The 13,460-nt window shown below is 33.7% G+C and overlaps 2 pseudogenes across 1 annotated transcript; both read left to right on the top strand.

Moving 5' to 3' along the window:
• The first annotated feature begins 4,507 nt into the window (after positions 1-4,507).
• Positions 4,508-7,526, top strand: LOC145103194 (putative serine/threonine-protein kinase PBL21; annotated as a pseudogene). The gene is made up of 4 exons (XR_013706390.1): positions 4,508-5,468; positions 6,386-6,551; positions 6,651-6,785; positions 6,855-7,526. The product of XR_013706390.1 is annotated as a putative serine/threonine-protein kinase PBL21 (transcript).
• A 4,344-nt stretch (positions 7,527-11,870) lies between these two features.
• On the top strand, positions 11,871-13,229 carry LOC145099127 (uncharacterized; annotated as a pseudogene).
• Positions 13,230-13,460: the final 231 nt, after the last annotated feature.

The raw sequence follows: 13,460 nt of genomic DNA on the forward strand, positions 1-13,460 counted from the left end.
GTTTCTTTTTAGAGGTTTCTTCCGACTTCGTTCGATTTGTAGTTTTAATTATTTGGTTTGAAATTGGGTTAACAGATTTCATAAATTCTTTAGTGCTATGTTTAACTAGCTCGCTCTCTATTGCGGTTGGACTAGCCTCTTTAGGGGAAATTTGGTCAATGTCATTCGTGTTGCTCCCAGCAAATCCATTGAGGTATATTTTTTTCTGTCTAATCTTCATATGGTTTAGTTGATGTTTGAATTGAAAGTGATGATTATATGCTATGGAATAATGTGACAACCTGAAATTTCTATCATGTACAATAGATCAATTCAATCAAAGTTAGACTTGTTTAGCTATCTTTTAGCACTGTTTAGGGTCTATTTGAGTGTTCTAAACCTAGTACAACCAAGGTAGGAACCTAGAAATAGGATAACATGATGCATATCAAGCAAACTCGGGCCAAACACTCCAACACATAGAGTGTGCAGCCGCACACTTGAGTGTACGGCCACACACCCATCCCAGCCACACACCCTCAGCTATATATATGACCCTTAGTCATTTTTGAACACTTTTTCCACTCCTTCAAAGCTGGAACACGTTTCTCTCTCAAGTACCATCCAAATCTTCATCTTGATCTTCATAAAAGTATGTAATTCTTCCTTTTGATTAGTTAATATATGATTTTAACTAGCCTTCCCCTCTACTTTGATCCCTGTAAACATCCATTTAGTCAAGAACACCAAAGAACACACACACTAGTTATGGGACCATAGTCACCCTTTCAAGCATCTATAATGTGTATACACTTATCATAACTTGTTGTAGGCCAAGTACACTTGAAGATATACATGAAAAACGCCATTTCTCATGATCTTCAGGTGTGTACGGCCGCACACACCATGTGCAACCATACAAACACTTTTTAGGTCCAAAAATAGCAATGAACTCCATATAAGGCTAGAGCATGAAGTAAGAAACCTTCCTAGATGAGTCCAAAGGCCTTAAAATACGTTTTGGCACACTTCATGGGGAGTGTGCAGCACCATACACACCCTGTCCACACACACACACACATGGTGTAACCACACACTCCCTTGTATAGCCATATACCCCTTGTATACAATCATATATGGTTGTAACAATTCAATATAAGTGTTTACTAGTCCCTAAGGTGGTCCCAATTCAATAATTAGTTGTTACAAGAACTAATTGTATACATATATATGTCATTATATGGTTAATAGGATTCATTTGGTCTCAAGTCCGCAATTGACACTCAACTTCCTAAACCGATCTTACAGTCGCATCACTCACTACAGGTAAGTTCATACCCCTTAATCAACCTTTTAAATGATTTTAAAGGATTTTATGGGGGGGGGGAATACAAGTTGAACATCATAGTTATTATATCAATGACATGTGATTAATAACTATCAAACATATGGAATTACTATGCTTTTAACTGTTTTTATCAAACAAATGACTTCAAACTGCTTATCAAACTTTTTACATGTTAAACTCTTTACTAAACTCAGCTTTATATATCAAACCTCTTCTTTTATAGTTTTCAAACTTATATATTGTTAAAACCGTGTCTAATACACATATAGTTATATAAGTAAGGTTTGAAGGACTTAGGACTGCCAACTTACTTTATTTATTGTTCCTTGTTTGGTTGTGGACTTAGAATACCTTGTTGTTTGTTCGAGTGTCGTTGGATCCTTACTTATATAATAGGTATATATGTATAGATATAAAGACTTTTATCTCATTTCAATACATTCAGTCATACAAAAAATTCTTCTAGTAAACTATAATAGGTATTGTTTAGGGATATACTACTCATTTCTTCTAGTTCAATGAAGCATACAAAGAGTCAGTTCATTCATGAGTCAATACTTACTATTATGAGAAACTATACAACTATACTATGATGAGAAACTAAGAGAACTTACTATTTTGAGAAACTATACAACTATACTATGAAGAGAAACAGATAGAGAATACTATAACGAGAAACAATACACTCACTACACTAGTAAATACAATACATATACAAGTATACTATAACATAATTGTGAACCACTGTTTCAAGGCATGTCATCACTGCCATGGTCCGATTTGTAGCCAGAATCTCCTGTAGGGAGAGCATGAATTTGCGTATAGATCTATACTGGATTGACTATCCTACACCTTTGTTGCTAGCTACAGTGGGAACTGTAGGTCTACGGGTGCCAAATGTCATTACTTCCGGTGTCTTTCATCATCGTGTTTATAGTCGATAGTATGGTACAATCAAATCACATAATACCTTGATATAAATCCAATTTAAGGTAGTTAGTATAGCAGTAGTTACTATAATACAATACTACATTACTACATTGATTTCCCCTTGCATTCGCTTTGTGATCATTTCACATAAACGATAATGTATAAACTATATTTTCTTAATGATAGTTAAACTTGGGAAAATTATACACTTTTACAAGAAACAAACATACAAAACAGTCGGGCCTTGGTAGAAGGCTACTTTTAGTAGAAAATATAGGATTTTCTAGGAGTTACAAACATTCACATACTTTTATTACAACATTTACAAACTTAGACTTCAAATACAGTTACAAACATTTTGATGCAAACAATGACACTAAAATACTTATGAACTCACCAGCTTTAAAGCTGATAAACTCTTTCAAAATAACTTGTATTCTCAAACTGTTTTTATCAAACAAATGACTTCAAACTACTTATCAAACTTTTTACATGTTAAACTCTTTACTAAACTCACCTTTATATATCAAACCTTTTCTTTTACAGTTTTCAAACTTATATATTGTTAAAGCCATGTCTAACATACGTATACTTATATAAGTAAGGTTTGAAGGACTTAGGACTGCCAAATTACTTTATTTCTTGTTCCTTGTTTGGTTGTGGACTTAGAGTACCTGTTGTTTGTCCGAGTGTCGTTGGATCCTTACTTATATATTAGGTATATATGTATAGATATAAAGACTTTTATCTCATTTCAATACATTCAGTCATACAAACAATTCTTCTAATAGACTATAATAGGTATAGTTTAAGGATATACTACTCCTTTCTTCTAGTTCAATGAAGCATACAAAGAGTCAGTTCATTCATGAGTCAATCCAAAAAGGTTAGAATTTGAACTAAAACTCGAAAAAAATATTTACCAGATAGACCATTTTTATAATTTTGTTAGTTTGTTTTTAGAATAAAAGGTTGGAGTTGGTATGTGTTGGGTAAGACATGTGAATTTGAGGGTATTTTAGTCTAAATGACTTATTCTAATGTTGTTCCATTTTCTAATGGGACTAAAATTTGGTAATTTAGTCCCATTTAATCCGGTCATTTTTCTATGTTGTTCTAGTTCTGTCGTTGACAAACGCTATTTCAATTGACTTTGTTCTGCTATGTTTTGTCAAGTTCCATATACCAAATGCTATATAAGAGAACAATTTTCAACTTTGCTCATTATTTATTGAATACCTAATAAAACTCATAGACAAATAAATTGGGATATAGATGTTATCTAACAGAATATATATTCAACCAACTTAATGTATGGTTACATTAGTAATTTCGCATGACAATACAAATATATTAGTAAAGTCCATCAAAAAATTAAAGAGTGATGGATTTTATGCATTAAATCTGATGTATAAAAAGGTTTTCTTTAATGAATAAGATACAACCAACAACTTATTATTATATTATATTATAATTGTTACAATATGTATCTAATACAATCATTTTACTTTAATGATATGAACGTAGATGGTTGTAATACATGGTCAAACAAACATTATACGTTTTGTTTTCTTTAAATTAGAAGCTACATTAATCTTCCATTTTTTGAAGACTAAAATTTTGATGAATATATCATAAGTCACACAACTATATTGGTCAAACAAAGATCACTTTAAATAATCTTTTTTAAAAGCACAGAGGTAGACAAAGCCAGACGATATCCATCTCATCACTCATGGCTTGTCCAGTATGAACATTGAATGAACCAACCATCCCCTGGTATTTTATTGGGGATATGAGACATTTTCAAACCATATTCTAGTTTTACGATCCTTATTTAGATCTGCAAGCTGGCAAAGGTTCATAAACCACATTTTAGTTGTATCATCCTTACTCTGTATGGTGTGAACTAATTATTTTATAATAAACCACCAATTATGCACTGGAGAGAGAGAGAGAGAGAGAGAGAGAGAGAGAGAGAGAGAGAGAAGAGAGAGAGAGAGAGAGAGAGAGAGAGAGAGAGAGAGAGAGAGAGAGAGAGAGAGAGAGAGAGAGAGAGAGAGAGAGAGAGAGAGAGAGAGAGAGAGAGAGAGAGAGAGAGAGAGAGAGAGAGAGAGAGAGAGAGAGAGAGAGAGAGAGAGAGAGAGAGAGAGAGAGAGAGAGAGAGTTGACTTACTCCTTATTTAAGTTGTATATATTGCTACGCAACAACATATACAATATCATCTCTTTCAAGCACTTCATCTTTGATTCTTCTACAGTTTTAGTACTGTTTCTTATTCTTCATCGATTATCAAAGATGATGTCAGTCGAAAAACAGTTTGTACACCTCAAAATACAACTCGCTTCTATAATATCGGCAACCAACAATTTTCCGAAGAAAATTGTATCGGGAAAGGTGGATTTGGAAACGTGTACAAAGGAGATCTCGTCCCACTCGAAGGGGAAAACAAAGGTTGCTGTAAAACGTTTAGTAAGTGAATTTGGACAAGGAAATTCTGAGTTTTGGAAAGAGGTCATTATGCTCTCCGTTTACAGGCATGATAACATCATCACCCTCATAGGTTTTTGTGATGAAATGAGCGAGAAGATCCTTGTGTACGCTTATGTGTCTAACAAAAGTCTCGATTTGCATCTCAACAACAAGGATCTAAACTGGGTTCAACGACTTACAATATGCATAGGGGCAGCTCGGGGATTGGCATACCTTCACAATCCTGCTAACACCCATCAAAGAGTATTACACCGTGATATAAAAAGTTCCAACGTCTTATTAGATGAAAATTGGAATGCAAAGATCGCTGATTTTGGTTTATCAAAATTTGGTCCTGCTAACCAGCAGTACACGTTTATTGTCTCCAATAATGTTGTAGGCACCATTGGGTATTGTGATCCGTTGTATTTAGAGTCGGGTTTACTAACAAAGGAGTCAGATGTTTACTCTTTTGGTGTGGTGTTGTTTGAAGTTTTATGTGGGAGGTTGTGTATTGGGAAGAAAGAAAACTCTCACACTTTTACTCAGTTGGTACGAAAACATTACAAAGAGGACAACATGTATGGAATTATTTTCAGTCATATAAAAGATGAAATACATCCTAACTCTTTGAAAGCGTTTACAACAATTGCTTATCAATGTTTGAAGCGAGACCACAAAAGACGTCCATTAATGACGGAGATCGCAACACAACTTGAAACTGCACTTAATTATCAAGTAAGTTGTTTTCTCATTTCATACATTCATTTTTTATGATTATAGTACTTTTTTTTCTATAAGCTTTAAGCGAAAAAGGGGAAAATAATGCTAAAACATCTTGATAACAAAAGGTGGTAATAAACTAATAATGTAATATATAGTAAACATAACAAATAGAAAAACTAAATATATCAAATTGAAATGCTATATAGTTGGCCTTGGGGTATAACATGCATTTGTGTCGGAATAATTGATCTTTTTCATTTGCTTGTTTATATGAAATTGAATACAAAATTTTGTGGAAAAGGGAAGAATCAGTCTATCATCATTATAATGTAAAACTCCTGAGAAAATATAACAAGTAAATTTACTATCACATACGCATAATTTCATATCAATTTTACAATGAAAAATGAACCCTCTTGACATCAAAATTGAAACTCTATTCCGCAATGCTAAATATAAATCTATCGACCTTTATTGAACCATTTTATATTTAATAAATAAAATTAATAGGTAACATAAAAAAGATCTGATCAATAATTAAAATAAAACATAACCATATGATAAATAGTTCAACCCGGTTTTTAGTAAACCGGACCTATAACCAATCACAATCCGACCACAGGTCAATCCATGTTTTAAAAGATTGCTTATTATTTGATTATAACTCTTTGAACCTGTTTTTTTTTGGGCTTTTGCCCTAGTCTAGTTATGTACTAAACTTGGTGCTTTTTTGTATTTATGTATCTCGCGGTTAAAAAAAATCGACATCTCCGGTCAAACCCAAAAACCTTGAATTGCACAAAAGTCAAGTCAAACTCTTGACTCGAGAAGGTCCATTAAACCACACCATAATCCAAATAATTGTTTTTGGGTTCAAGATATATATGAAAAGTACATATAAATTTACATGTACTGATTTGCTTCTTCAGGGACCTGAGGTAAGAAGTGGGGATGTACCTAAACCAATTCCCCTTCAGGAGGGAAAAGAATTCAATTTCACAATAAAAAGTGGAGTCAGCACAAACGACACTGTTAGTGTAAATTATGATGGCTTTATAAACGATGTCGAACCTGGCGATATTGTACTGGTTGATGGTAAGAATATCTCACATGCATTTCTAAAAGAGAAACATGTTACCAATTAGTAAAACATTATGTAGTTATCATTGTTTAAAGCTACTTTTTTTCGTGTAGGAGGGATGATGTCATTGGCTGTTAAATCTAAGACCAAAAGTTTAGTAAAATGTGAAGTAATTGATGGTGGAGAACTGAAATCAAAGAGCAATCTCATTGTGCGTAGAAAAAGTCCATCTTTACCTTCAATAACAGGTTTACATGCATCCGGTTTTACAATTATTCTTAATGTACTATAAACACTGATTCATCTGATTATACTAGGTCCCAAATCAAATAAATCAACTGGAAACTATAATCAGATTGAGGAAAAGAAAATTCCAAATACACCACATACAATTGAGAGCTTAAATCAACTAAAAGAGAATGTGCATATGATAGAGCCAGAGGAATCGTGGGCAGGAGAGTCAGTTGACGACGTGGAGAAGCTAAAATCTACTTTACAAAATGTGTATGCCGAGTTGGATGTTGAGAGAGAGGCTTCCGCAACGGCCGCCAGTGAGGCATTGTCGATGATCCTCCAGCTTCAAGAGGAGAAGGCAAAAATGCAAATGGAGACCTCGCAGTATAAAAGAATTATGGAAGAACGATATGAAATACAATCAAGAAGCTTTGAAACAAATCAAGAATAGGAAAAAGTTTACAAAAATCAAAGGTACGATCATATAGCAACGAGTATATTATAATAATCTATAAGTTTTATAAAAAAAAGGAAGAAAGAAAGAGATGGTGCAATCACATTTGAAACCTATCCAATTCATCATTCCTACTCAAGGTTGAGTGTTTAACTCTTTTTTAATTAAGGTTGTTGCCAATTTTTTTTTTATATATCTTTCTTTAATTGAAGTAGGTGGATGGTAGATGTCTAGTTTTAAATGTATGTCCCTTTTGTATTAAAATATTATTGAATGAAAAATAGTAGATACTTTCTCTCAATGCTTTTGTCATCTGTTCTTTCTCATCCATTGCACACTACGAAAAGAAGAAGAACGTCATCTTCTTTTCATTTTTTCTGCATAAAGTAAAGTGATAAAAAAAGGCAATAAACCAACATTTGGTATCAGAGCTCTAAGTTTATACCAAAATATCAACCCCGATCTACATCCATGGGAGATTCGTCAAGGAACGAGAAGGATGGGCAGATTACACTACACTATCCTATGTTGTCAAGAAACAACTATGCTACCTGGGCCATTAAAATGAAAGTGTTCATGCAAGCACAAGGTGTTTGGGATGCAGTAGAGCCCAGTAGACCAGAAGATGTAGTTGAAGTTAGAAAAGATAAGATGGCACTTCTAGCCATCTATCAAGGAATCCTAGAAGATATGTTGTTGTCATTGGCAGAGAAACAAACAGCAATGGATGCATGCGAGATTCTAAAAGTTATGTACATGGGGGCTGATAGATTAAAGACAACAAGGGTGCAGACGTTAAAAGCAGAATTTGAAGTTCTAAATATGAAGGAGATGGAGACAGTGGATGAGTTTTCTAGAAGATAAACAATATTGTAAGCAATATTCGGGCCTAAGGAGACAAAGTTGAGGAAGCATATTTAGTGAAGGAGCTACTACGAGCAGTGTCGTCAAAGCTTTAGCAGATTGCCTCAACCATTGAGAAATCCACAGATCTTGATAAGATGACTGTTGAAGAAGTTGTTGGTAGGTTGAAAGCTCACGGGGAGAAAATCTGAGGGCACAATGAACTTGAAGAAAAGAAGCTTCTATTGACTCACCAAGAGTCATTACTATAAAACAACCCTTTAATGGCATGCTAATAATGACACTCGTTGATAGAGGACGCGCATTTGTGCGTGCCCTAAAAAATAATGACAGTTTTGCAAAATTTGAAGGATAGAGGACACGCGTTTGTGTGTACCCTAAAAATAGTGTCCAAAAAAAATTAAAAACACAGAGGGCACCTATCATAAAAAAGTGTGTCGTCTAAAACTGTCGCTTTATATTTTTCTTTATGAATGCGCGTTCTCCAATTTTTTAATTGCCAAGGGGGGAATGAAATCTAAAAAATAAAAAACCCCGCCTTGATACTCTCGTCCTTCTTCTTCTTCGTATGTTGTAAAATCATCTTCAATCAAAAGAAACCCTAAAAGCATTGTGTGTAAAAGATCGATAATTTCATACTTGAAGTTCCTAAAATCTTCATCGATTAAAAGAAACCCTAAAACCCCACCTCATACTTGAAGTTCCTGTAAGTGCTTTTGTTATCTTGTTATGTTCTGCAATAATCTAATTCCTCAACAACGTTGAGGAGGGGTTATTTCCGTTAGTCGATACTCTATCCCAGTGCATTACTCAACTCAAGATCCATCTGTGTTGGTTGGACTGGTAGTAGCGGGGCAAAGATGTCTAGGGCCATGACCGAGAATAAGAAGATCCAAAGCGTGTTACCCAACTAAAACCTTGATCAATGTTTCTATGGGTTTCCTTCATCAAAAACGTCTTAAGTTCTTCAACGGGATCAAGGGGTACGCTCGCATAATAGAACATAATGGAAAGAGAGACGCAAAAAAGGAATTACGCGGGGTTTAATCGACATTCTTCTTTGTGAAAAAATACAAGGTACCAAATTCCATTCTTTGATTTCGATGGTGTGCTCAAGACAAAGATCAGAGGTCCATTTTCACCCAAGTAGCTTAATTTTCACTCATTCTTAAATCTCGCCATCCCTATCTCAGTCTAAAAACCTGAGCTCCTCTCCTTTTTCTTCCCATTCTCTCTAAAACCCCTCATGGTCAAAGTCATCTTCCATCCCCCCTTTCGTTTATAATCTGAGATTCTGAGGTAAAAACCTTTTCGATTTTGTCACGTTTTTTTTAATCGAAGCTTGGAAGGAAATAAAATCACATGGATTGATGTTCTTGGAGTGAAGATTGAATTACTGGTGTTTTACTTATTCAAAGCATTATAGATACAAAATAAAATTTTATAAAATTCAATTGTTTATGATTTTATTATTGAGAGGTTTGAATGAATGTTGTAGGAATACATGTTGAGAGAAAAGTTCAGACTTTCGAGTATTACAACTGAAGACTCGGTACCTAAGACAAAAGCTCTTATTCGCATCAAGATTGAAATACATTATTTTTATAGTTTCAAGAATACAAGTTACTCATTGTGCATTTTATTTTGGATCATCATCGTGTTTTATTAAAGTGAAGATGTTTTTGGTTGTTGTAGGTGTGTTACCAGAAGATCATTGAAAACAGTTTTGAGTTCTTGGACTTTATTCACCAAGGTAAAAGTAACAGGGCATTAAGGAGTGTAGAAGAAAACCGGATAAACACGGGGGTGAACTAAAGGTGAAACTACTTATTAAAAACTTGATCCTGAATGAAATTACAATGTAATGCAGGTAGGTTAATAATACCATCGTTTGTGATTCCATTCAATCATAACAAACATGTGAAAAATCTCCTTATGTTCAATCTTGATATATGATTCTCCTTTATATTAGAAGTAAATAATCATAAATCAAAATCATTTATGCAATGATTATTGTTATAGGGAAAATTTGCTATGGTGTAAAAGAAGAAGTTATATAATCTCCTGCCCATGCCCTTTCCATTATTGCAGCAGGAGAAGGTAATAACCAATAGTTCACTGGACTTTTGGAAATATGGAATTAGGGAGAAAAAATGAAAAAAAAATGTTTGTTTTGTGCAATGGAATCGACGATTCCATTCTCGAAGGAATGACATTCCATCCACTTATTAATGTTCATTCTTCAGCAATGAGTTGTTCTTTTTCCTTTCCATTATGTATTAATAACCAACAATAAAAATAGAATTAAGTTGTCATGGTCAAAACGTGTGGCCTTCAGATTTCAATTATATATGAAGTTATGTAATGGAATGGACCTGAAGCTCGAGATTTTGCATACCTTTTCTTGGAGGGTTGATATGTACTCGACCATCATTAAATAGAGTGTCTACTAGTTTATGGACTTAAAAAACAACCTTTTATGACCTTGTTGATCAACTCAGAGATGAAGCTTAACTAATATAACTACACACACAATATCTAGCAGCATTTGTGCCTAATCTCCAACAACAATACTAACAAAGCTCATATGCATTGTAACTAAACAAATTCACTACTAATCCAAGCACAAACCAATAATCCTATCCTACTATGTACCACAGTGGTAGATATTCAAAATCTTTTTATTATTTTCTTCATTTTGTAAGTTGTGTATCCAAAAGATGATGACTAGACTAATAGAAACTCAAAACTATACAATGTTATAACTTTCTACTCTATGTGGTGTGAATATCAAATTTTGACATTTTTTTTTCTCAATAAAGTTCAAAACAAAAGACAAAAAGCTTGCGAAAGCTCAAAATCTTCATAAGAACTCAATCTCTGATGAAGAAACGAAAAGAAGACAAGTTGAAACTACGAACGACTTTTGATGGGCAGGAGAGAGATATCAAGGTATGATCTATATTGTAATTTAGATTCTATCACTTTTATTATGTAAGCTTTTGATAAATTCTTGGCGTCTCTTGATTTCATAGGAACTGAAACAAACTCTTACAATCACAAAAGTTGGGATGCAGTTGATGCAAATGAAATTCCATGAGGAGTTAACAATCTTGGTAGATTTTTCAATAATTTCCATTCTATCATCATTCTAAAATCTTGTTGTTTTAGGTTTGCACATTCATGGTCTAGCTAGCGTTGCTTCTGGGTATCATAGAGTTCTTGACGAAAACTGAAAGCTATATAATCAGGTCCAAGATCTTGCTGTTTTAGGTCTGCACATTCATGGTCTAGCTACTGTTGACCTAGTTTTCATTTAACGGATCTAGTTGATTTATTTTTTTGTTAAATAGTAAATATTAGAGTTTACTGCCGGGTGAGACCCTCCATATGAGGACAATCAGAATTCAAGATTGTTGTGGACAACATTGATCTCGTGGAACCGCATTACATGAACTTGCCATTCTTCCAAAGAAAAGATCCGAGCTTTTATCTTGTGGAAATCTACTCTGGGTCTGTATTTTTTATTTTATTTTATCAGAGCAGTCTATTTTGTTTTATCTCGTTGAAATCTACTCAGGGTATGATTTATGAAGGTAGTCTCCTTTAGTCCTTTTGTTAGCGGTAATTAGGACAGAAGCCATGAAGTAAACTATTAGCATGTAGCAATCAAGAAAATTTATTGCAATTTATTGGGATAGACTATAGAAGTGTGTATAATGTGAATCAATGACATGAATTCTAAAGCAATCAATCAAGTGAAATTTATGCATCTACGGAAATGGTTTATCCATTTACACTAGCTGTTTGGAAATCTTCTAGTAATCTCTTAAGTCTTAATACCCATTATTCATTATGCTTACAAAGATCTTGGGAGCCAAGTGATAAAGTTGATCTTCACAAGACAAAGATCAATAAATAGTTAGAAGATAAGATGATCTTGATGAAAATCGTTTCCTCGAAGAATACAGGTACTTTCAACTCCCTCAATCCTAATCTCATTTTATGAGAACATTAAACTTCATGTGAGATTTTCATGGTTTCATTTTCTTTTATGTTCTTGAGGGAGAAAGAGGTTTGCAGAGATGAAGCAAACAGTGAAAGTTGCAAAGTTTGGGTCAGTCATTCCCATTTCAAGATCTGATTTTGTGTGTGAGCTATCACAAGCTCCATCTGATGTGTGGGTGGTTGTTATTCTATACAAAGATGGGTAATCACTAATTAACTACTATGTTGTTTGTTATTGATTAACAATTGATTTTGATTATGTTGTCGTTAATGCAAACTTGTGATTGAATTGGTACCCATAGTGTGGAGTTCTAATGCGGTGTGTGGAAAACCGACAACAACGTATTCAGCTACCAAATTTGTCAAGATTATATCAACTGATTGCACTCCTAATTATCTAGATTGTAATCTTCCCACTGTGTTGTTGTTGTAGTGAAGGAAAATTATGTTGGGTTGCATACTTTTGGTAGGAGATGCACTCTAGAAGGTGTTGCTATGATTTTATGCCAATAAGATCCTGTTAATGATGGACTCAATGGTGAAGCTTCTAGAGAAGCTGTTCTTGAAGGAGTGAGAAAAAGGTTTATAGATAAAAGTGGTTACATTGCTTGAAAATGATGATGATGGGTCTTCAAGTGATTAACTTTGTGTTGGTTTATTAATGTTTTATGTTAAAGTATAATAGGTTTTGTTTAGTAACATGATATGAGATTTTATCCCCTTTTAGATATGTTTGTTTGTTTGGCTTTTTTTTCTTTATATATGTTCTTATGCAACTGCTCTTTCAATTTTTGTTGTCATCCTTGCAAAGGAATATTGCTTTTTAGGCCTCTTGGGAAGACACTTGTTGCCAAAGCACTTGCAAATGAAGCAGGAGCTAACTTCATCAGCTAAGGTACTCTACTTACATTTCTCCACTCCCCACCCATACATATTTTTTCACAATTCTCTAGTGATATTTTTCCTTGTGTCATAGAATGATTGGCTCCTATCTTGTTTTTTGATATTTATACGCAAATTTTTTTCATGAAAAAAAACATTTTAATATTTTATAATCTACATGTGTTTTAAATTTTACTATTTTGAGGGTGTTTGGCATAACTTTTAAAGTGAATTTTACTTTTATCTTTTTCTAAAAGTCAAAAAGATGTTTGGTAATCCTAACTTTTCCAACTTTTACAACAGCGGAAATGGCTTCTTTTTGAAAAGTCACGTAATCATGACTTTTCCAACTTTTAAAAAAAGGACTTTTTGCTTCTCAAAAGCTAAGTCAAACACCCTCTTTGTATAGGTATCGGTTGTATTGAAGCGTGGATTCTTGGCAAAAGGTATTTTACTACATGTGTATTAAACTTTAATATTT

Source organism: Lactuca serriola, chromosome 4, assembly GCF_051521515.1.
Source record: "Lactuca serriola cultivar US96UC23 chromosome 4, Lser_US96UC23_V15, whole genome shotgun sequence".
Classification (NCBI taxonomy): Eukaryota; Viridiplantae; Streptophyta; class Magnoliopsida; order Asterales; family Asteraceae; genus Lactuca; species Lactuca serriola.